This window comes from Schistocerca americana, chromosome 8 (genome assembly GCF_021461395.2).
Source record: "Schistocerca americana isolate TAMUIC-IGC-003095 chromosome 8, iqSchAmer2.1, whole genome shotgun sequence".
In the NCBI taxonomy this organism is placed as follows: domain Eukaryota; kingdom Metazoa; phylum Arthropoda; class Insecta; order Orthoptera; family Acrididae; genus Schistocerca; species Schistocerca americana.
This window is the reverse complement of record NC_060126.1, coordinates 96,780,472-96,806,588: the sequence shown is the minus strand read 5'-3', so window position 1 is coordinate 96,806,588 and position 26,117 is coordinate 96,780,472.

Sequence of the window (26,117 nt, the reverse complement as noted above, 5' to 3'; positions counted from 1 at the left end):
ACACAAACACACACACACACACACACACACACACACACACACACACACACACACACACACACACAACCATTGCAGTGATTGGAAAGACAGCACACTTTGGCCTGCTCGTTCCTGAGATCTCAATGTCAAACACACACGTAGAGCTTTGGATTAGCATGCAGGAGGTCGATAGTTCGAACCTGCAGGGAGGCATATGTTTTTTATTTGGTAAATGTAGTCCAGGTGGTATGGTACCTGGCATCTTAATCGTCAACAGCGATAGCAGCGGGTCCTCTAGAACACATATGCACTTACATACTACAGTCTTAGAAATTGAAGATTGGTCAACTTTGAACGAAGTCCTTTCAACGTTGTGGGCGTGAATTTATTCACACTACTTCATCTACTAGGTGTGAAACCTCCAATGGTCCCATACATTAGTACCAATTATTATTCTTGCCTCTTTCAGTGCATTACATTTCGTTAGGGCATTACATTACCAGTAGGACTAGCAACGTGTTTTGTGAATAATGCTCAAACTTGGTTACTATTTGTATGTGTTATCACCTCGGTCCCGCTAATTATACCTTTCAACATTGAGTCTGAGTATGAAAACTGCATGCTGTTTAGTACATATCTCAATCCATTATTATTATTATTCTATTGATGGGATTCTGGAAACATCATGTCTATTACCGTTAGAGAAACAGTGTAATTCGAAACCCAACATTTCACAATAAGCAGTGTCGGCATGTCTATACTGTATGCGCTGTCCACCAGACAGGGAGTAGCTGCAAGCAGAGTAATGTGGCTATGACAGACTCCAATGTACATGCGTTCTTTAATTTTTTTAAATGTAAATAATTCCATATAACATAATAAAAGTTTATTATTTTTCACCTTTTGCTAAATTTAACTATTTTCACATAACATAACAAAGTAATACTTTTCTTCATAAATATTGTTGCTTTATTCTTTGAAGTGCTGACGGAAAATTCGGTTAACGTCCAAATCAAGAACTTCGAGCGTATAGGAGAGACAGAAAAATGTAAAGGCAGAAGAACCTTCACTGCGTAACAGAGGAAAAAGCAGGGTGAAAGAATAATAAAATAACGGGAAGAAAGCGAAGAAAAACACCTCCGGAACTCATAGGTAATTTTTTTATGTTGTCCATAGCTGACCGAATTCGACGCAAAAATGAACTTCGACTAAAGGTAATGCAACTGGCAGCAGGTATGTTGCGCACACACACATACATATACACAAGTGTTGTGCGAAAAGGCGGCGTGTGCGAACACAACATGCGGATGTAGTGTGGCAATTCTTGCAACGCGTAATCTCTCGTTAACATCCCCAGCCACTGAATGCATGTGTTATCTGCACGGACGCTAGCCGGTGGGAAAATTTCGAATTTTTTGGAGAACAGCTCGTGGTGACTCGCTGCTTTCCAGTTACACACACACACACACACACACACACACACACACACGCACACACACACACACACACACACACACACACACAAACACTCCTCATGTACGTGATGTAGCACCAACTCGTACGGGGAAAAATGGGAGCTGTTTGGAGGGAGGGAGGGGAAGAGAGGGGGGGTTGGCAAAGCCCTGCCAGCGACGCCAGACATGTGAAATTAAAGCGCATGATACCGCTGACGCGCGCTTCAGATTAAATCTGATTACCGCACAAGAGAGCAGGGAGCATAAAACAATAACAAAAAAAAGCGGCGGACAAATTAATTGTACGCGCACTCAAATACCGCCGCGGTGCTGAATGGGTAAATTTTTAGCAGAAGTTCGTTTGTTCGGCGATTGTGTATCACACGAAAGGAAAAGCGAAAATGAGGAAAAATGTTACAACCGACCGATGTCGAATTAAAAAGTTGATTGTAAAATACCGGCACCAAGCGCCAAACATTACGTAACAAGGGAACACGACAGCTGCTGCTCACACGTAGCTCGGGAGAGATCCTCTCTCGCCGGTTCTCGACTCTGTAATTGTTTGGCACTGGACACCGGCGTACCCCCTCGGAAACGTAAATTTCTCTTCCTGGAAATTGTTTAGTCCAGTGGGCTGTTCGTTTCGCGAGTATTTCACATGTACGTGTACATCTAAACTCCGCAGACCGCAGCAAAGAACATAGGAGAGGGTACTTAACATTTTACCAAAGTCATGAGTCTGGTCTTGTCCGTGCCGTGCCTACGTTAAACATACTTAGAAAACTGAAGAATATCTCTCGATTCTTCACGTAATGCTGGTTCTTAAAACTCTGTAAATAGGTTTCACTCGGGATGATTGGCGTCTGTCTTCGAGTGTCTGCCAATTCATGTTTTTCGGCATCTAAGTGACGCTCTCCTTTAAATCTAACAAAACTATTGCTGTTTGTGCCGACCTTCTCTGTGTACGTTTAAAATCACCTGTTAGTCCTTCTCGTCACGGGGCCCACACACTTCTAAGATGCGGTCTCCCTTGTAGACTCAATGTATTTTCCCAGTATCCTGGCAATAAACCGACGAGGCTTTTTGCGGATGATGCTGTAGTACATCGAGAGGTTTTAACGATGGAAAATTGTACTGAAATGCAGGAGGATCTGCAACGAATTGACACATGGTGCAGGAAATGGCAATTGAATCTCAATGTAGATATGTGTAATGTGCTGCGAATATATAGAAAGAAAGATCCTTTACCATTTAGCTACAATATAGCAGGTCAGCAACTAGAAGCAGTTAATTCCATATATTATCCGGGCGTAGGCATTAGGAGTGATCTAAAATGGAACGACCATATAAAATTTCCGGCGGTGGTGGCCGAGCGGTTCTAAGCGCTACAGTCTGGAACCACGAGACCGCAATGGTCCCAAGTTCGAATCCTGCCTCGGGCATGGATGTGTGTGATGTCCTTAGGTCAGTTAGGTTTAAGTAGTTCTAAGTTCTAGGGGACTGATGACCCTAGAAGTTAATTCCCATAGTGCTCAGAGCCATTTGAACCATATAAAATTAATCGTCGGTAAAGCAGATGCGAGACTGAGGTTCATTGGAAGAATCCTAAGGAAATGCAGTCTGAAAACAAAGGAAGTAGGTTACAGGACACTTGTTCGCCCACTGTTTGAATACTGCTCAGCAGTGTGGGATCCGTATCAGATAGGGTTGATAGAAGACAGAGAGAAGATCCAACGGAGAGCAGCGCGCTTCGTTACAGGATAATTTAGTAATCGCGAAAGCGTTACGGAGATGATAGATAGAATCCAGTGGAAGACTCTGCAAGAGAAACGCTCAGTAGCTCGGTACGGGCTTTTGTTGAAGTTTCGAGAACATACCTTCACCGAGGAGTCAAGCAGTATATTGCTCCCTCCTCCGTATATCTCGCGAAGAGACAATGAGGATAAAATCAGAGAGATTAGAGCCCACACAGAGGCATACCGACAATCTTTCTTTCCACGGACAATACGAGACTGGAATAGAAGGGAGAACCGATAGAGGTACTCAAGGTACGGTCCGCCACACACCGTTAGGTGGCTTGCGGAGTATAGATGTAGATGTAGATGTAGACGTAGACGTACATGTCTTGCCAGATACCTATCATACGACTGGGCCCGTGTGATCTTTCGATTTCATATCGCTACAAATGCGTGAGTTGATCAAATTCAGCTTTTGCTGACAGATGTTGTAGTAATAGTGTTGAATCCTGCCCAGTCGTCGAATAAGGGGTGTCTATGAAACCTGCTCTATCGGATCGCCAGAGAACGATTCAGGCAAATCTTATTAATGGGCTTTATTACGAAATGAACAATGACAATAGCTAACTTTGACAATACCAGAGAAGTGTCGCAAGCAAATGGCGAACAAAATAAACAACGTTCTTCAGTATATACAATTCGTAAGTCTCTGGTCTTAAAGAGCCTAATGTTAATGCTGCAGTGGTAGTGGGCCGCCACCAGTCGGGAGCGGCACTTATGTTCTCTTCGCCTAGAGGCCGCTGATGTCCCGTTGCCGTAGTAAAGAGGGGTCGATCAGCGTGCAATTGGCTGACGTCTCCTTCACAGCCCTCTCTGCTCTGTCATTCCCGACTGGCGTGCCGGCGCTTGACTTTACGCCTAACAAATAGGATAGCAGTGTTGTGCGTTTTCTGAAGGACGTACAGGAGTTAGACAAAAACAGGGATACACCACGAGAAAGGCATGTTTGAACTTGAATGCATATGCAAGCCAAGCCTGCAGGTTCCACTGCTGTGTTTAACCAGGAACGGCACCTGTGCGATGTCCTCAGCACGTTGCGAGTGTCAGTCGTCGTCGGCAAAATATTCTGTGTAGCTGTGAGTGCATTACGTCGCAGCTAAGGGAATCTGAATGTCGGTGAATGGTTGGTGCTCGTATGGCGGACGCTCCAGTAACCGAGGTAGCCGATGTGTTTGGTGTTTCAGGAGGCACAGTAGCGAAGATTTATACCGCTTGCCGGGGAAGCAGAAGAACATAATCCGCTAAGTCACAAGCGGACGAAAGACTGCACTGAGTGATCGTGGCGGACGGTAACTGAGGAGGATTGTAGCGAAAAGTAAGAGGACGACAGCTGCAGAAGTCACGCAGAACTGAATGTCGCACTCGCGAACCGTGTGAGGATCAAACCACCACGCGGGAGCTCGATAAGCTGAGAACTGCACGGCGAGATGGAATTCGGAAACCACACATCAGTAATGGAAATGTTCGTAACAGGAGGATGTGGTGCACTCGAAAAAAAAAGTCATTTGGTCGTGTCAGTCTTGTTTCACACTGTGTGTAGATTCTGGCCGATTTTACGTCTTGCGTACGCCGTCCCAAGCATACGATGCAGGCTGCTTGCTGTCGAGAAAAACCTGGCGTTGGTTCGGTGATGATTTGGGCAGCCTTATCGTGGTATTTCATAGGCCCCATGGTCACTCTGCAAGGTCGCGTTTCTGCAAACGATTACCTGACGATTTTGGCTCGTCGGACACATTCTATACAACAACATTTGTTCCCCGATGGTGATCCTGTGTTCCAGGGCGACAGGGACCCCTGTCCACTCAACTCGCGTCGCTCAGGACTGGCTTTGTGAGCACGAGGATGAATTGCTGCACCTCCCCTCACCAACACAGTCACCAGATCTCAGTATTGTTGAACCTCTGTGATTTACTTTGGAGAGAAGGATAGGTGGTCAGTGTTCGCTTCCGTCATCGTTATCTGAGCTTGCCCCTGTTTTGCGGGAAAAGTGGCAGACATCGGTTTATTGCCAGGAAACTGGAAAAATGTAGTCGGTCTACAATGGAGATCAATCTTGGAATACTGTTCAAGTGTGTGGGACACGTAACAAATAGGATTAAAAGGTGGTGCTGAACGTATTCATCCATTCCGAGGCGACTAGATGCTGTGTTGAATGCCAATGTTTTTCCTACATCGTTCTAGACATGATACTGTTTTTTTATTGTTGGTGTTTCCGTATTTTTGTCCACCGCCTGTAGTTGTAGATTTATGTATATCTGAAGCAAGAATGCAATTATCGAATTGCTTTGAAATTTTATGAAGATGTAACTTAATATTTGTGAAGTTGTTTTTAAGAAAAAATGGCTCAAATGGCTCTGAGCACTATGGGACTTAACATCATAGGTCATCAGTCCCCTAGAACTTACAACTACTTAAACCTAACTAACCTAAGGACATCACACACATCATCCCGGAGGCAGGATTCGAACCTGCGACCGCAGCAGTCATGCGATTCCGGACTGAAGCGCCTACAACCGCTCGGCCACCGCGGTCGGCTGTTTTTAACAAACTGCGTATTTGCCATACATTGGTTACCAGTTACTGAGCTCCTTTTTAGGACTCATAATTACATGTGTAGCTCTTGTGTGAGATATCACACTGTTAGATGCCCTGCTTGCTGTTTATCCACTTAAAATTGTGTATACAGCCGAAATAAACACTAATCTATGCAAATAACCGTTCACGTTTCCACTGTCACTGGAAACACTCATTTCCGTTGCAAGAAGATCTGTAATACGTTTACATGTTGCAGCTTCTTTAACTATAAGTTCCAGTTTCAGTTTAATGTAAATGGCCAGAAGTTTACCAAAATTTTCGGTTGTGTATGCTGATAAAATGAAATGGAATACGTCAACGCTGTTTAATTTATATTAAAGCGTAAACAGAACACGGTTAAGCAAACAGCTGTCACGTAAACATAACTGAACGTAAAGGCACACAATGCTGGGTACGTGAAGGGTCAAAATCCAAGCGAGAATAAAAGAAGTACAACATAAAATAGTAATTGACATGGTAAATAGATATGCACAAACTTGAAGGTTCAAGGATGAGTCTTCATAAAGGCCATACAGGACAAATAACATTTAGTTTCCTGCTGGGGGCGTATCTCCATTAGATTTGACTATAATAGTCGCTTCAACACTAAAAACTAATTCGTCTCCTTGAATATCTTAATGATACGAGTAGCAAAAAGCAGTGCATTAGAAGCAGATTGTTAACTACCAATACAGAAAATTTCGAACCAATCAGCACAGAGGGAAAGTGGGTAAAAATAAAATTCCGAATGTTGTACAAATATTCTGAGAAATTACATGGCGCCTTTAGCAGGAGGCGACTCAAATTTTATGCCCATATAATAAGAACTGACAACAGAATGTTCAACCTTCTTCTCTCAATTAAAGTTAAAAACAACTGATCATTTGAACAAGCAAGACCTTAAAAAGGTAGACACCGTAGATTCAAAGTATTGGTTGTCATCGATCTGTGAAACAACCATGTGTCACCTGTATTGGAACGTGAAGAAATCACAGATCTTGGAGAGGAGACTTCGAGACGAGAAACAAGTGTGCTGGCTCGAAAGACGACAGACAGAAACGTACACGCCACAGAGAAAATTCTACCAAAGGGTGGAGGGAACGTCGGCGACAATGACGATATTGCGGTTGACGTTCTCCAGGCACAGTACAGGATGGATGAAAAAATACCGATAAAAACCGGGCAGTCAACTGCGCAACTACCTCCAGAACAAGAAGACAGTCTCCAGATATATCTAGCGTGTCAGGTTACAGAGTCCTGAACAACAAGTATGCGTAGAAGAAGAAGAGTTTCAAAAATGGACTAAAAGTGGAATATTCGGGTGGATGTTCATAAGGAAGCACTCAAAGAACACGTCTAGTTGAAGCTCAACAAGAACCTCCAGAGAAAGTGAGGAAAATGAGGCTGTGGCGCGAACCGAAAGGGCCTGGAAGTAAGAACGTAGAAAGAACACGTACAGATACTTTTTCTTAGAGAAAAAGAAAGGAAGGTCTTCAGTTAATTAAATTCAATCGCATACTTCAATTACCTATAACAACGCAAAGTTAGACTGTCTGTTGCTGTTTAACTTTTAATGTGTGAGCATTACGAAGTTATGTGTCACGAGGGGTAGTCATGGGATCCTAATTAGCATCTCAAAAAATTTAAGTTGCGCAATTAATTTTATGTTTTGTTTGCATGTACATGTCTGCAACCCTGGTGCACACTGAAATGCTAGGGCCACAGAAGGGTAGAACGTCGCTAGAGGAGGCAAAATAAAATGGCGCAATCCAATCATGAAATGGAGTATGGTGCAGTGTTTGATTTACTGCAGTTGAAGCGGGACAACGCTACGACAATCTATTGCCGAGATGGTGGAAGTGTACGGCAACAACACATCGTCATATGACTCCGTGGTTACGTGGCGCAGACACTTGCAGTGTGGTCAGGCGAGTTTGAATGACGGAGAGACAAGTGGCAGACACTGTCTCTGTTTAGGACCGGGAACAACAAGTAGTGGAGGTACTGGTGCTCCAAAGCCGGCACTACCACAGTCGAAGAAATAGTTGAAAATGGGAAAATCCGACACGGATCAGTGTTCAGCATCTTGCACGACATGTTAAACATGCCAATGATCGCCCCCGTCGGGTTCAAAAAACTCGCCGAACCGTGACAGCAGTGCAAACGTTGGCTCTGAGCACTATGGGACTTAACATCTGAGGTCATCAGTCCCCTAGAACTTAGAACTACTTAAACTTAACTAACCTAAGGACATCACACACATCCATGCCCGAGGCAGGATTCGAACCTGCGACCGTAGCGGTCGCACGGTTCCAGACTGAAGCGAGTGCAAATGTTGCTGTTGGGCCCGGCCAGTGCAGGTGGTTTCTGCAAGCCGCTCAATCACCACAGCCGAATGCTGAGTGTATCACTGTGATCCAGAGACATACCAGTAACGCAAGCAGTGAGAACATGAGGACTGATAACCGTCGACAAAAGCGGAGACCCAAACTGCTGTATCCTGTAACGATGTATGGGTTGTAAGGCAGAAAGAGGAGACTGAGAGACAACGATAACACGTAAAAATTGGCCAGGTGCGAGTAAGTCTTCCGATGTGAGGGTTCCGTACAAACTTGATGACGTATCCAGACAGTTTATTCATCCCAGTAGCCAAGAATCTTGAAGATTTTTTCCTGTTTTGCGAGACTTACGAGAAAGTTTTAATTTCAAGTCTTAACTCGGACAACAAATGACTAAAGAAATATTTTTTTATGTGACACAGCTACAAATTAACAATTTTATTATTTTTTCCTTTACGTTTAGTGTGAAAACTTGCTTCTTGCCAAATTTCATGATCCTAGGTCAACGGGAAGTACCTGCAAACTTTAATGAACGTGTCTGCGAATATCAAAGTATGTGACATAAATGGCCCTATCTTTTAATTGCATTGACTTAGAAGCTTGAAGTTTTTACAGCACCGAACATGTAACATGTAACATAAATTTCAAGTTGATATATCTACCCGTTCCTCAGACAAAGGTGTATTAGCAGACGGGTGAAAAGACAGACATTCGGACAGCAAATTACAAAGCAAAAAAATATCGGCAAATATAATTACAGAATAGCACTTTCCAGCTATTTTGATTAAGTTGTGCTGTGAAATCTAGCTTTTTGCCCAATTTTATGATTCTAGATCAACGGGAAGTACCCTATAGGTTTTTATGAGTGAGTTTGTAAGCATCAAATATGTTACCTAAATGGCCGTATCTTTTCGTTGCATTGACTTAGAAGATTACATTTATTATACCACAAAGGAAATATGTACTTAAGTGTGCGACATGAATTTCAACTTGATACGTCAATCCGTTCCTGAGAAAAAGGGGTCTTGGCAGACGGACGGACAGACAGATAGGCGGATTACAAACGGCAAAAAAATCTGTGATACAGATACAAATTAACAATTTTCGTATTTTGTGCTTTGATTTTACTGTGAAACCTTGCTTCGTACTAGATTTCATGGTTCTAGGTCAACGGGAAGTACGCTATAGATTTTAATGAGTGAGCTTGGAAGCATCAAAATTTAAGAATTTTTAACATGTTGCAGCCCTGTTAGCAACTGTAATAAATTAATACGTCAAAAATCCGCCTCAGTTGCGAAATGTTACAGGTCTTTACCAAGGTTTCAGCTAGAGTAATATAACCTTCTTCAGAAGCATGAAATAAACTAATACGTGTCAGAATAAGGCACGGTTAAACATAAAAAGTTAAGTACGGTGGTACCATGTGAAGCTGCGTTACTTAGCTGAGGAACGGCTCTGGCCCCACTTCGTTGAAAGCGGTCGGTTAGCCGCGAACGCTACGTTGGAACGTTCCACTACCGAAATCTCCTCATGAGGTTACAGGTGGCTGTCAACTTGAAGCTTCGTGGGAAGTTGTCCGAGGGGTTGGTTTTTACCCCGCAATAATGCCCAGCTCCTTCTGCACAGCACAGCTACAGACGCTGCTTCTTTGGGATATTAAAATTTTCCTCACCCCTGTATTCTCCTGGCAACGCACCGCACAGGTCCTCCCTCTTTTCTCGAAGGGAAAAACTATTCTGTGATAGGTATTTCCAAGAACAGCAACGACATAATCTGTAAAGGGGAAACGTTTTCTAAACATCCAAAATGTAGACTTTTACACCAAAGGCCACCAGCAAGTAATCCATCTTTGGGAAAAATATGTCAGATTGGAGGGTGAATACGTAGAGAAGGATAACACCAGCATCTAGCTTGGGTATCCATAGAAATTTTTACCAGACGGGGCAAGATTCTAAACTCACCAATTTTGATACTACAAAACTTGGATAATTTCTGTTGATTACGAACAAAAATGACCAGCAAAACTGCCACTGGCTAGTACTTCTCAAAGTGAAGAAACAGGAAATAAAACTTAAAAACGATTATTGAACCTAAGTCAAGTGTAGCAGTTCGTTTAAAAATTCACAGTTGATCACGTTCGTGGATTTATTGCGTTGTTTACATGCTTTAAATTTTCAAAGTTCACTAGCATAATCAAAGTTTGAGAACATATGTTTTTAAAGCTACATTTCTGTATTGTTTTTTGTAACGTGTAGCCTTGGCTGGCATTCGGCGAGATGAATGTGCGAGAGCTCCCAACACAGTCGCAACTTGGTCGTTACTATCGACTGTTAGCAGCCTGAGACTGAACTAAGTTTTTTTATTCATTCGCGTACGAACTGTTGTTGTTGCGGTCTTCACTCCAGACACTGGTTTGATGGAGCTCTCCATGCTACCCTATCCTGTGCAAGCTTCTTCATCTCCCAGTACCTACTACAACTTACATCCTGCTGAATCCTCTTAGTATATTCATCCCTTGGTCTTCCTCTACGATTTTTACCCTCCACCCTGCTCTCCAAAACTAAATTAGTGATCCCTTGATGCCTCAGAACGTGTCCTACCTACCGATCCCATCTTCTAGTCAAGTTGTGCCACAAATTCCTCTTCTCCCCACTTGTATTCAGTACCTCCTCATTACTTACGTGATCTATCCATCTAATCTTCAGCATTCTTCTGTAGCACCACATTTCGAAAGCCTCTGTTCTATTCTTGTCTAAACTGTTTATCGTCCCTGTTTCACTTCCATACAAATATTTTCAGAAAATACTTCCTGACACTTAAATCTATACTCGATGTTAACAAATTTCTCTTCTTCAGAAACGCTTTCCTTGCCATTGCCGGTCTCCATTTTAAATCCTCTCTACTTCGACCATCATCAGTTACTTTCCTCCCCAAATAGCAAAACTCTTCTACTACTTTGTTTCATTTTCTAGTCTAATTCCCTCAGCATTACCTGATTTAATTCGACTACATTCCATTATCTTCTTTTTGTTCATCTTATATCCTCCTTTCAGTACCCTGCCCATTCCACTCTACGCTCTTCCAGGTCCTTCGCTGTCTCTGACCGAATTACAATGTCATCGGAAAACTTCAAAGTTTTTATTTCTTCTCCATGGATTTTAATATCTACACCGAACTTTTCTTTTGTTTCCTTTATTGCTTGCTCAATATACAGATTGAATAATATCGGGGATAGGCTACAACCCTGTCTCACTCCCTTCCCAACCACTGCTTCCCTTTCATACCCCTCGACTCTTATAACTGCCATCTGGTTTCTGTACAAATTGCAAATAGCCTTTCGCTCCCTGTATTTTACCCCTGCCACCTTCAGAATTTGAAAGAGAGTACTCCAATCAGCATTGTCAAAATCTTTCTCTAAGTCTACAAATGCTAGAAACGTAGGTTTGCCTTTCGTTAATATTTCTTCTAAGATAAGTCGTAGAGTCAGTATAGCCTCACGTGTTCCAGTATTTCTACGGAATCCCAACTGATCTTCCCCGAGGTCGGCTTCTATCAGTTTTTCCATTCGTCTGTAAAGAATTCGTTTTAGTATTTTGCAGCTGTGGCTTATTAAACTGATAGTTCGCTTATTTTCACATCTGTCAACACCTGCTTTCTTTGGGATTGGAATTATTATATTCTTCTTGAAGTCTGAGGGTATTTCACCTGTCTCATACATCTTGCTCACCAGATGGTAGAGTTTTGTCAGGACTGGCTCTCTCAAGGCTGTCAGTAGTTCTAATGGAATGTTGTCTATTCCCGGGGCCTTGTTTCGACTCAGGTCTTTCAGTGTCGTGTCAAACTCTTACGCAGTATCATATCTCCCATTTCAACTTCATCTACATCCTCTTCCATTTCCATAATATTGTACTCAAGTACATCGCTCTCGTATAGACCCTCTATATACTCATTCTACCTTTCTGCTTTCCCTTCTTTGCTTAGAACTGGGTTTCCATCAAAGCTCTTGACATTCATGCAAGTGGTTCTCCTTTCTCCAAAGGTCTCTTTAATTTTCCTGTAGGCAGTATCTACCTTACCCCTACTGAGATAAGCCTCTACATCCTTACATTTGTCCTCTAGCCATCCCTGCTTAGTCATTTTGCACTTCCTATCGATATCATTTTTGAGACGTTTGTATTCATTTTTGCCTGTTTCGTTTACTGCATTTTTATATTTTCTCCTTTCATCAATAAAATTCAATATTTCCTCTGTTACCCAAGGGGTTCTACTAGCCCTCGTCTTTTTACCTATTTCATCCTCTGCTGCCTTCACTATTTCATCTCTCAAAGCTACCCATTCTTCTTCTACTGTATTTCTTTCCCCCATTCCTTTCAATTGTTCCCTTATGCTCTCCCTGAAACTCTTTACAACCTCTGGTTCTCTCAGTTTATCCGGGTCCCATCTCCTTAAATTCCCACCTTTTTGCAGTTTCTTCAGTTTTAATCTACTGTTGATAACCAATAGATTGTGGTCAGAATCCACATCTGCCCCTGGAAATGTCTTACAATTTAAAACCTGGTTCCCAAATCTCTGTCTTACCATTATATAATCTGTCTGATACCTTTTAATATCTCCAGGGTTCTTCCATGTATACAACCTTATTTTATGATTCTTGAACCAAGTGTTAGCTATGATTAAGTTATGCTCTGCGCAAAATTCTACCAGGCGGCATCCTCTTTCATTTCTTCGCCCCAATCCATATTCACCTACTACGTTTCCTTCTCTCCCTTTTCCTACTCTCGAATTCCAGTCACCTATGACTATTAAATTTTCGTCTCCCTTCACTACCTGAATAATTTCTTTTATCTCCTCATACATTTCATCTTCGTCATCTGCAGAGCTAGTTGGCATATAAACTTGTACTACTGTGGTAGACGTAGGCTTCGTGTCTATCTTGGCCACAATAATGCGTTCAATATGCTGTTTGTAGTAGCTTACCCGTACTCCTATTTTTTTATTCATTATTAAACCTACTCCTGCATTACCCCTATTTGATTTTGTATTTATAAACCTGTATTCACCTGACCAAAAGTCTTGTTTCTCCTGCCACCGAACTTCACTAATTCCCACTATATCTAATTTTAACCTATCCATTTCCCTTTTTAAATTTTCTAACCTACCTGCCCGATTAAGGGATCTGACATTCCACGCTCCGATCCGTAGAACGCCAGTACTCTTTCTCCTGATAACGACGTCCCCCTGAGTAGTCCCCGCCCGGAGATCCGAATGGGGGACTATTTTACCTCCGGAATATTTTACCCAAGAAGACGCCATCATCATTTAATCATACAGTAAACCAGCATGCCCGCGGGAAAAATTACGGCTGTAGTTTCCCCTTGCTTTCAGCAATAAAATACACTCCTGGAAATTGAAATAAGAACACCGTGAATTCATTGTCCCAGGAAGGGGAAACTTTATTGACACATTCCTGGGGTCAGATACATCACATGATCACACTGACAGAACCACAGGCACATAGACACAGGCAACAGAGCATGCACAATGTCGGCACTAGTACAGTGTATATCCACCTTTCGCAGCAATGCAGGCTGCTATTCTCCCATGGAGACGATCGTAGAGATGCTGGATGTAGTCCTGTGAACGGCTTGCCATGCCATTTCCACCTGGCGCCTCAGTTGGACCAGCGTTCGTGCTGGACGTGCAGACCGCGTGAGACGACGCTTCATCCAGTCCCAAACATGCTCAATGGGGGACAGATCCGGAGATCTTGCTGGCCAGGGTAGTTGACTTACACCTTCTAGAGCACGTTGGGTGGCACGGGATACATGCGGACGTGCGTTGTCCTGTTGGAACAGCAAGTTCCCTTGCCGGTCTAGGAATGGTAGAACGATGGGTTCGATGACGGTTTGGATGTACCGTGCACTATTCAGTGTCCCCTCGACGATCACCAGTGGTGTACGGCCAGTGTAGGAGATCGCTCCCCACACCATGATGCCGGGTGTTGGCCCTGTGTGCCTCGGTCGTATGCAGTCCTGATTGTGGCGCTCACCTGCACGGCGCCAAACACGCATACGACCATCATTGGCACCAAGGCAGAAGCGACTCTCATCGCTGAAGACGACACGTCTCCATTCGTCCCTCCATTCACGCCTGTCGCGACACCACTGGAGGCGGGCTGCACGATGTTGGGGCGTGAGCGGAAGACGGCCTAACGGTGTGCGGGACCGTAGCCCAGCTTCATAGAGACGGTTGCGAATGGTCCTCGCCGATACCCCAGGAGCAACAGTGCCCCTAATTTGCTGGGAAGTGGCGGTGCGGTCCCCTACGGCACTGCGTAGGATCCTACGGTCTTGGCGTGCATCCGTGCGTCGCTGCTGTCCGGTCCCAGGTCGACGGGCACGTGCACCTTCCGCCGACCACTGGCGACAACATCGATGTACTGTGGAGACCTCACGCCCCACGTGTTGAGCAATTCGGCGGTACGTCCACCCGGCCTCCCGCATGCCCACTATACGCCCTCGCTCAAAGTCCGTCAACTGCACATACGGTTCACGTCCACGCTGTCGCGGCATGCTACCAGTGTTAAAGACTGCGATGGAGCTCCGTATGCCACGGCAAACTGGCTGACACTGACGGCGGCGGTGCACAAATGCTGCGCAGCTAGCGCCATTCGACGGCCAACACCGCGGTTCCTGGTGTGTCCGCTGTGCCGTGCGTGTGATCATTGCTTGTACAGCCCTCTCGCAGTGTCCGGAGCAAGTATGGTGGGTCTGACACACCGGTGTCAATGTGTTCTTTTTTCCATTTCCAGGAGTGTATATAGCACCTGAAAAAAGTTATGTAAATAGTATAAAATGCAAAATAGATATCTTAATATAAAGGATGCTAGTCAAAACATATATACATAATCAAAACAGAAGATATATCATCTTGCGCGCATCCAGAATTCGGTGTAGGCTGCTCTTGAGTGCATTTTCTCGGTGCATCCACCGACGGGCATTTTAGAAGGCGTTCCGCTGTTTGTGTTTCATGACACTCACACCTGTCAGAGTCTGTAATTCCACCTTTTCAGAAATTCATAAATTGTTTTGATCTCCCCGTGCCCCTACAAAAGCGGTTCAGTGTCTTCCAGTGTTGCCAGTCCAGGTGGTGGAGCTTACTCCGTTATGAGCGCTTCTGGATATTCTTTTTGCCATAATGATTTTATGGAAGTTGGAGTTGGTTGTACTGATTATATGAAACGTCGTATATAATTAAGCCTTTTGGGCAAGGTTTTATGGTTGTGTAGCGAGTGACGCTGGTCATTGTACTGTTCGTTCTTTTCTTTCGAGCTCAGGAATAATCTTCTGACATTTGATGGCGCAGTACCTGGCAATGAATAAACCTGGTCCACTCTAGTAGGTCTCAGGCAGCTGGTTATCTTCCAGCAAGTATCATTTAGGGTTCAATCAATTTTAGCAATTCGTTGAGTTTGTTCCTGTAATCTTCCCAGTTTGCTCTTTGGAGTTAAATCTTCTTGTGAATGTTATTTCTACGAGCTGGACAGCAGGTGTTATTTCCATTTTAACTGTTCTCTGTTGTGATCTCGGAACAGGATTCAGAATTCTTTGCTTACAAATGTCAGATCAGGATTATAACACTTCCTCCATCGTCCGCTATTAAAGAGTGGTGGTTGTCTGGGGTCATGTACCAACGCATCTGGTTATCCCCCGCCCACGGTTCAAGGAAATCACCATCTTCAGCAAGTTCATTGAAGCCCTACTGTGTACTATGGCAGTTAAAATCCCCTAAAACAACTGCGTCGTTTCTGTCTCTTGTGTGTGATAGGGAAGGAGTATTAATGCTCAAATGTTTATGTGGGTATTTGTATAGCTGGAGAGATTTTTTTGGTGTTGCACAATTCTACAGCTATGAGTTCAATATTATTGTGATGAATTGTACGACTGAAACCTTCTCTTATGAAAATGGCAGTTCCGTACTTTTCATGTGCTGTCTCGTTTACCAGCTGCATACCTGCCATATCGGGCTTATTTTAAGAGGGGTCCATATGTGTCTCTTGTAAACAAAGGATGTCGCAACTGTTAGTTCTGATGAGTTCTACAGTTAGATATAGTTTGGTGACTGTAACTCCTTCGATGTTGAGCGAAATAATTGTCAGGGTAGGCTGTAAAATCAGGGAACTCGTTGCTTGGCTAATTCACTTTTTAGGTACATTGATCCAGTATAGCCCGTTCGGTAGCAGAATTGGCGGAGCGATACGAGACTGATATCAAACTCGATTAAGAGAAATATCGGGTACGCTTCTGCTTTGACACCCTGAACCAATATGACAGCATGTTTTGCTGTGTTGCAGCTGCTTGCGGTTTGATTTTTCCGAGGTAGTGGTTAAAACTTTACGATTACCCGTCGTTTATGTCGTACGCGGGTCCGCTGTAACCTCAGTATTTGTTGGACATTGCCAGCACGGGATATTAATTGCAGCTGCTTACCTTTTATGTTGTGGCGGATGCGAGCGCGATGAACACCAGCACGAACGTGGCGCCAAAACAGAATTAATGTGTTTGAGTTAGTTTTACAGCGCCGTGGTAGTGCTGGATACTGTTTAATGTGCGCAGTTGTTGGACTCTGAGGGAGAGAACACACACTGGCGCGCTGAGTAGCGATGCGGGCCGCTCGCAAGCGCCCATAAACCGCCCAACCAAGTTTTACGGGCAGTCTGTGCTCCTCTCTGACTCTCTCCAGAAAAGTCTGTGCCGACTGAATGAGCGCCTGGCGTCTGCAGCGCTCGGCGAGTGAGTCGCCTTTTTAACAGCTCAGCGCCGGAGGACGCACCCAGCCGTATTTGCAAAGCCTATCCTCTTCTTGGTTGAAACTGCTGAAAAAAAAATATATCCCAGCTGGCTTAGGGAGCGGCAGGATTAAGTGCATGCGGAAATGGAAAAAAATTCTACAGAAATATTGAGGGGGAGGGAAGGAAAGGAAATAAATAAATAAATCTTAAGAATTTCTCGAGGACTTTGGATAGGATGCTGGTATGGAGAGCTTCCAGTCGAAAATGAAATAGCAGCAAGTGTCCAGTCTGAACAGGTGCAGTGACTTTGTTCATGATCTTCAGTTAGAGAACTATATGCAGCTCTCTTGGCAGTCTGTCCTATACAAGGCCCCTCATTTTGGCATAAATACCGCTTCCTGCGTCCATTTGAAGCTGCTTACTGTGCTCAAAGCCTTCTCGTCCCTCTAAAATTTTTACTCCCCACACTTCCCTCTGTTACCAAACTGATGATCCCTTCCTTGATGCCCCAGAATGTGTCCCACTGCTGATCCCCCTTTCTAGTCAAGCTGTCCCATACATTTGTGTTCTCCCCAGTTCTATTGAGTGGTGGTGGTGGTGGTGGTGGTTGTTGGGATGTTTAAGGGGGACTAAACAGCTAAGGTCATCAGTCCCCCATGCTATTGAGTACCTACTCATTAGTTACGCGATCTACCCATCCAATCTTTAGCATTCTTTTGTAGCACCTCATTCCAAAATCTTCTATCTTCTTTTTGACTGAATTGCCTATCATCCATGTTTCACTTCCATACAAGAGTAAACTATAAATACTTCAGAAAAAAGTCCCTAACACTGAAATTTGTATTGGATTCTAGCAAATTCCCCTTTTACACAAATTCTTTTCTTGTTACTCCCAGTCTGCTGTTTATATTAAAAGCGGTGGCACGTTATTTTGCAGGTTACTGTTCCTTGTTGTAGGGGCTGTGATTTTTGATATTTTCTCTAAACCAGCAAGGTAAAACAGAGGCCAGTACTTCCACCACATCAAGTGGATTTAGTGCTCACGTACTCACACTGACCCGTGAACACTTCCCAGTTTATCAATGGAGAATAATTGAAAATGATTATTACTATTATCGGTGCCATGCGTGCAATGGTCGTGCCAGGCGCGCGATATTGAATCTTTATGCTACCGTTAATTGCGCGAAACCTGCGCGACCTTATAGCAACCGTTATAGTTCTGCATTATTCTGTGATACTAGGGGTGATTTCACGTAATGAAAGGGAGAATGTAAGATTAAAGGACTCATTTACTAAACAGTTGAAAATTGAATAATAATACAACCAAATGGGGGTGGAGGAAGAAAGATTCGAGTTCAGCAGCCTGCCCCAACGTACGTTCATAACAAGCCACGATAGCAGGAGAAAAGGAATTTTAGGAGCGATCCCCGTATTATCAAATGGGGTCCAATTTACCAAAGGAACGGGTTGCAGGCATGCAACGACCACCACCATGAATTAGCCGAAGACTAAGAAACACGATACTGTGCCTAAATCGCTAGGTAGCCTCCCGTATTAAAGGAATAAAACCCGCAAGACGCGAAACTATTCACAATGACCTATAAGGTTCCCTCTGGGCCGGAGGGAGCGAGTCTACAGTGCATGTCGGCGCTCATGCTTACCGAACTTCATCTCCTGGAAGCAGCACCTCCGGTCTCCGGCACGGTCACGCTAGAACTGCCCTACTGCCTCTTTGTCCACCACCCATCCGCGGAGGGCGGTTGGCGGCCACCCGCGGAAAACGGGCGGGCACCTGAACTGGCCAATCATAGGGCCGGAATTTCTCAGGGAGGCGACCTCGCAACGCTTAAATCTAGCAGAAATAGCAGTTATGAGGTTGGTAAAAAAGGTTGTTGAACTGAGAACAGGAGAAACTTTGGCCACTACTGAACCTTCAAACGACACCACGTGCTATCCTGGCGATCGGAAAAAGGATGGGAAACGGGAAGCCATCATGGCTGCTAGGATGACTGCTGTCCTCGCCCATAAATAAAGAAAATTCCTGGCGCCAAGCTCCTCTCATAGATCAGTTGTAAGTAGGCTGTTTAGGTTTTTTTATTGGTAACGCCACCTCTGTATGAAAATCACTGGCTGTGCTGTGTGCAGTCTGTGTCTAGTTTGCATTGTTGTCTGCCATTGTAGTGTTGGGCAGCGGCAGCTGGATGTGAACAGCGCGTAGCATTGAGCAGTTGGAGGTGAGCCGCCAGCAGTGGTGGATGTGGGGAAAGAGATGGCGGAGATTTGTAATTTGTCATGAACTGCTATATTTATACATGATGATATCAAGGTAAATACATTGTTTGTTCTCTATTAATATCTTTCATTTGCTAACTATCCCTATCAGTAGTTAGTGCCTTCAGTAGTTTGAATCTTTCATTTAGCTGGCAGTAGTGGCGCTCCTGTATTGCAGTAGCTTGAGCAGCGAAGATTTTTGTGAGGTAAGTGATTTGTGAAAGGTATAGTTTAATGTTAGTCAGGGCCATTCTTTTGTAGGGATTTTTGGCTATGTAAGTAGGCTGTTTAGGTTTTTTTATTGGTAACGCCACCTCTGTATGAAAATCACTGGCTGTGCTTTGTGCAGTCTGTGTCTAGTTTGCATTGTTGTCTGCCATTGTAGTGTTGGGCAGCGGCAGCTGGATGTGAACAGCGCGTAGCATTGAGCAGTTGGAGGTGAGCCGCCAGCAGTGGTGGATGTGGGGAGAGAGATGGCGGAGATTTGTAATTTGTCATGAACTGCTATATTTATATATGATGATATCAAGGTAAATACATTGTTTGTTCTCTACTAATATCTTTCATTTGCTAACTATCCCTATCAGTAGTTAGTGCCTTCCATAGTTTTAATCTTTTATTTAGCTCGCAGTAGTGGCGCTCGCTGTATTGCAGTAGCTTGAGCAGCGAAGATTTTTGTGAGGTAAGTGATTTGTGAAAGGTATAGTTTAATGTTAGTCAGGGCCATTCTTTTGTAGGGATTTTTGAAAGTCAGATTGCGTTGCGCTAAAAAAAAAAATATTGTGTATCAGTTTAAGGACAGTCGTGTATAATTGTTCAAAGGGGACGTTCCACAGTGTGAGACAAACTGTAAAAATCGTCACATAGATGAGGCAACCCATAGAAATTATTAATATTGCCTGAATTATTATATTACCGAATACCAGAATGCTGGGATTGGAAATATGATATGCGAGCACTGAATGGAGAATGAAGTGCACGTCTTTCAAGATCCTCTCTACTTCGGCCATCATGAGCTGTTTTTCAGCCCAAATAAAAAAGAAAAAAAGCTCACCTACTACTTTTAGTTTCCCATTTCCTTATCTAATTTCCTCAGCATCGCCCTATTTATTTCAATCACATTTTGTTATCCCGATTTTACTTTCATAGACGGTCATCTTCCAATCTCTTTTCGAGACGTACACATTTTGATAAATTGCTCTTCCAAGTCTTTAGCCGTCTCGGCAAACCCTAAAGTTTATGTTTCTTCTCTCTGCACTTTAATTCGTCTTACATCAGGATTGAAACGAACGACGCTTCACAAGCGTGCTTTAGCAACCGCCTCTGCGGAGGTGAAACCTGCTCCTGGTGAAAATTATATAAGTGAGGTAATGTTCGCCTATTGTACGTGGAATACTTCATAAAATTTCAAGTCTGCTTGTCCTAAAACTCGCGTTGTAGAAACCACATACAAGCACTGTCCTATCTGGTGGTATTCTTAACGAATCCGTTTGTGTTGTTTTTTTATAAATAAGAGTAGCTTCCAGTACGAAAAGACGAAATTAATACCATGTTGATGCATGTAGTGGTCTCCACGCTACACTATCCTGTACAAGCCTCTTCATCTCTGCTTAAGAACTGCAATCTTCGCCCGTTTCAACCTGCTTCTTGTATTCATCCCTTGGTCTCCGTCTACAGTTTTTACCAATACTAAATTGATGAGTCCTTGATGTCTGAGGCTTGCCGGATGGGGAACTGGGTGACTTTTCTAAACTGTACCCCTTTCCCTAAACCTCTCCAGTCCTTCCCCTTCAACTCTCCTGCTAGGAAAGCAAGTTGTCTCACAAACCTCCTTCTTCGCAATTCTACTCAATATATCCTCATTAGCTACACGTGGCACAGTGATTCTCCAGTCCGTCTGCTGGTAGTCTCCAACCAATGCTGGGAGATGACTAAGAAAGCTACAGGGAGTGCGTTACCTCTTCCCAGATGGCAGGCGCATCTGCGAAGTTGTTACGGTATGCTTGGTGCACAATACAGTGAACCTGCCTTGAGCCTGTCAGATGTGATCAATCAGAACCTTGACGTGTATGCCTGCCCTCGCGTTCCCACGCAATCCAACTTTGAGCCACTGTCACATACGACTCCCCAATAAACCTGGATATTGCACGATTAGATGGAGACCCACAATGAGCTGTTCTCAGTCTCTGTCAGCTGCTCACAAACCTCTCTCACATTACGATGTGGCTCCTCCGTGTCCTTCACAGTGATTGCTCAGCATTTAACGCTGTTCAGGCCCACTGTACATCCAACTAGACCTGGTAACAAGACTGAACAGGAACAACACCAATGCACTCTGGTGGCCATCCTGTCAACGTGAACTGCAGCAGTAATCGTTTACATACCCGCCGATGGCGTGTAGGGCTACTTGCACGAAGTTACATCGAGATCCGTCCGTACCTTCTGGGCGCTACACTTTTTTCTTCAGGCAGTGTATATGAGGCATAGCTGTAAACGCTTGGGTTGTGACACACGGTCGCCCTGACTCTGCAGCCGCTCTCGATTCCGATATCAGTTATAGGAACAGTTTATCTGCTTTCATATCGGTAGAGTACGCGAGATTCACCAGCTGTGTCTCTACAGCCAATCAAACTGCCACATGTTTATATGATCTTTTTAAATTGGAATATCCCGTAACAACGTTCTCCTGGTATATTTACCATTTCTCGTGAATCTCCTTGTGTATAAGACGTCATAACAGTGCAGGAGAGCAGCCGACAGCGTTTGAAACGAGAAAGGGGCAACGTACGCTTGTGATAAATTTAGCGGATACAATCTTCAACCCAAAAGCAGGTATTAAAATATGCTGCTGTCTCGAGAGCAAAACAAGTGGCGATAGAGTAAGATATAAACAAAAACCGGTACTAAGGCGGTTAAAATTATCCGTGTCGAAGCGGAGGAGAATTTGCGAGCTTCGTGCCTTCGCCCACACATGTGATTTCGAGTGAGAGACGCCAAGGAGCAGCTGAGACGTGTGCTGTCGGGGTCATAAGCGATGGTACAGTGAACACGGGGTCATTGCGTCGACGGCCTTGGGACTTAAAAGGAAGGGAAAGAACGTTATTTCCGGGAAACACTGTTGCGAAAATTTAGGGAAACCAGTAGTCAGGAGAGAGACTGAGGCAAATGAATTGCTTCGATTGTGGTCTCGCCGCGGAAAAAATTAAACAAACCCTTAAAGGAGCACACTGGCCGCTTTGCAGAGCTGAGGATAGTATAGAACTGGTAGCAAGTAGTCATAAGTAATGGACATAAAGTGTGTGCCTCCCAGGCGGTTTTATTGAACCAGCACAATGGATCGTCGTGGAGAAAGGAACTATCGTGTTTGGACGTTGTCATAACCATATCGTGAATGAAGATGCCTAATTTGTTGGTGCATCAAAACGAACTGTCCTATGGTCTACAAGGAATGATGGACCTTCTCAGCCATGTAGCACGGAATAACAACAGCAGCCGTACAAAGATCCTAATCCATAGGGCCAAGATGAAAGCGTTACAATTGTAATTTCAGTATTTTCGCCGGACAATTGTTGCCTCTTCTTCTACATATTCATGAAGAGCACGCTGTGGAAACTACTCTCTTCCATGGCACCCATGTTCACAGGTTACACACGTACGTTAGTGGAATAATGATCACTCACGCCAACTGTCGCACCTAGAATGGCCCGCTATATCACACAATCACAATGGCTTGGATAATGTCTCAGACTTTTTGAAATAGCTATAAGAAAGGGCGGGTAATGTACAATCTGTACAGAATGGAAGACGAAAATCAAAGTTTTTGGACTGGAATGTGTATGAGGGAAATGTGGTCCTTCGCCGCTACCGTTGAATCTGTACATCTAAGAAGGAATTAAGAAAATAAAAGAAAGGTTCAGGAGTGAGATCAAGGTTCAGGGTGAAGGGGTATCAATGTTAAGATTCGCGGTGACATTGCAATCCTCAGTGAAAGCGAAGATGAACTGCAGGAGCTGTTAAATGAAAAGTGCAGTCTGATGCGCACATACTATTGCGAAGAAAGACGAAAGTAATGAGGAGAAGCGAACTGAGATCAGTGATTCAGTTAAGATCAAAATTAGAGACCACGAAGGAGACGAATTTATGGAATTCTGATACCTTGTGAACGAAATAACCCTGATCAACGAAGCAAGGAGCACATAAAAAGCAGACAAACACAGGCGAAGTGGGCATTCATAATCAAGAGAAGTCGGCTAGTATAAACATCAATCTTAATCTGAGGAAGAAATTTCTGAGAATGTACGCGTCGAACACGATATTGTATCGTAAGGAATCATGGACTGTCGAAACTTTTGCGACATGCTGCTACAGAGAAAAGTTAAACATTAGGTGAAGAGATAAGATAAGAAATCAGGAGGTTCCCCACAGAATCGACGAGAAGAAGAGTACATGCAAAACATTGACAATAAGGATGGTAGGACATGTTTTGAGGCATCGGGGAACAATTTCCACGTTGCTAGAGAAAGTTGCAGAGCATAAAAACTGTAGGGGACGACGGAGATTGGAATACGTCCAACAAATAATTGGGGACATAGGATTCGAGTGCGATTCAGTGATGAAGTGGATAGTACAGTGTAAGACGTTGTGGTCTCCTGACCATCGTTGCTTACATATTCCGCCCTCACAATCATATTCTGCACATCAAGACGCTTCATTCGAACCTGAACTCGATAAGATAAAGTCAATGTTGTATGAATTTATGTAAACGATATGCAAATAACAAGTGCACACTGGGGTTGAAATACTCGAGGCTGGCGTACACACATACATTCCAGACACGACGGTTGCAGTAGCTTTTAGTGCGAGAGAGACAGACCACACACCAGGAAGCCAGTCCCTTCAGAGGACGAGTCAACCTCGGCCGCCCATGGAGCAGACAGCATGTGCCTGAGTGAAAGGGGGAACGACCCCATGTTCGGCTTAAAAGCAAATCCCGCTACATTGTGTGGGAGCGTCCAACCTACGCATTCTTTACACATAGCACGGAGTTTCAGAGATTTTCACAGGGAGACAGCAAACGCCAAACGCTGATACTGCAGATTTCCGGATTGGTCGCCTTAAAAGAAACGTCATTCTCCCTTTTTAGAAGAGCAAAGCTGATTGGCAGACGATGTTTCTGACGCCTTGAGCTGAAGGAGTAATGGAAGAGACCGAAAGATATACCCCTTCATGTTTGACGTGAAGAGGCGCCGTTCCGTTGTCGCTCTTGGAGCGAGGAACAAGTCTCTCCTCAGTACTTCACTGGGAGAGCACCTCTGTCGAGAGCGAATCGAAGTGAGACTCTATATTGAGTCCTTGCGATTAAGCGTTGTTCACTGTGTTGGCTGACACACTTATTGTGCGGTGTGAAAGGACAGAGTTATAGTTAAACGCCTGCGAGCGAATTTTTGAGTGGCATCGCGGTGGACTGGTTATCTGACCGGTGTACCACACCAATAGTTAGACTAGGGGCGAATAGGAATTCTTGACTTCATCAAGGCGTAGGGAGAGTTTGATTGGCGAAGGTCAATCCAGATAGAACGAGAGTTACCTTATTTGTTAGCAGCGAGCGGCGCAGACAGCAGGCACCGGAGCTTACGGTATTGTGCACTACAGCTATTGCGAGCCCCATATTTCCTTCACAACAGTACACTTCACTGCATTTCACACGCGACTGCCTCGACCGTACCTAGCAACATTCTAAAGGATAATTATTCAAGTTGAGTAGGCGCGCCTTTCAGCCATTCTGCCAAGTCAATAACAATCTTAAACTTTGTATAGAAATTTCATTAGCGAATCCTATCCTTGAGAGGTAACTTCACATTCCGAAGAGAACCAGGATATAATTTGTTCAATTCATAACTAAAAGTGTGATTGTGATTTCTCAGAATTTTTGCAAAATAAATAATAATTTTCGTTAGTTTCATGTTTTTCTTACACTAACTAGCACTACTCCAGTACCCAAGTATACCGCTAGTTACATAAGAAATTTTGTGAATTTTTGTGTCAGTTCCTTACAGCAGACGACTCCAGAAGATATTTATTGCTGAAAATTTTTCAGGCATTTCTCTTTAGAACGTTAGGAGCGTCTGTCTGACTTCTGTAGTAGTGTGGGGGTGGAAATTGCATCTTGCAGGAGCCACAGGGTGAAGGGTACATCTCAGATTAATCCGTAGCGCAGAATAACAGAATATCAGATCAACCCCACGCTCACAACAGGCGAGGAATTTGTGGCGAACCGCATCAAACAAGTCAGAAGGCGGATGACCCTCGACCCCCGCCTCGTGAATGAGTGGCTTCAGCTGCATATGGGATATCTGAGGGAACTTATGGACAGTCTTCATCGTCGAATGGAGGCCAATATCGAGTGTAGAGGCGGTGCTACACGACAACACGTGTGACATTTTCTAGGGGTGAGTAATTTCTTGGGCGGTGTTCTTTTGTTTCGCGTAAGGACCAAATGAACAAGGCGAGAACGTTCGAAATAATTATTCATCCCGCCCCTCATTTTTAATGGAACAGCTAAGAGAGAGGCTACTTGTACACGCTGGTTGACAAGCGCTGTCCAACAAGAGGGGGGTGGAGGTTGGATGGGGGGGGGGGGGGGGGGGAAGGGACAGGCCCCGGTCACCCCACGCACTCTGGGCTGTACTACTGACTTTGGCTGGTGGAGTAACTGTTTTAGTCGAACTAGACGAGTTAAGAACGGCCTTTGTAGAGAATTTTGAGCAAATCGTTGCTCCGTGTACTACAAAATTTCGAACTGCTGTTCCGCCGCCTGCTGACAGCGGCGTGGTGTTGGTTGTGTTGTTTGGGGGAAGAGACCAAACTGCGAGGTCATCGGTCTCATCGGAGTAGCGAAGGACGGGGAAGGAGG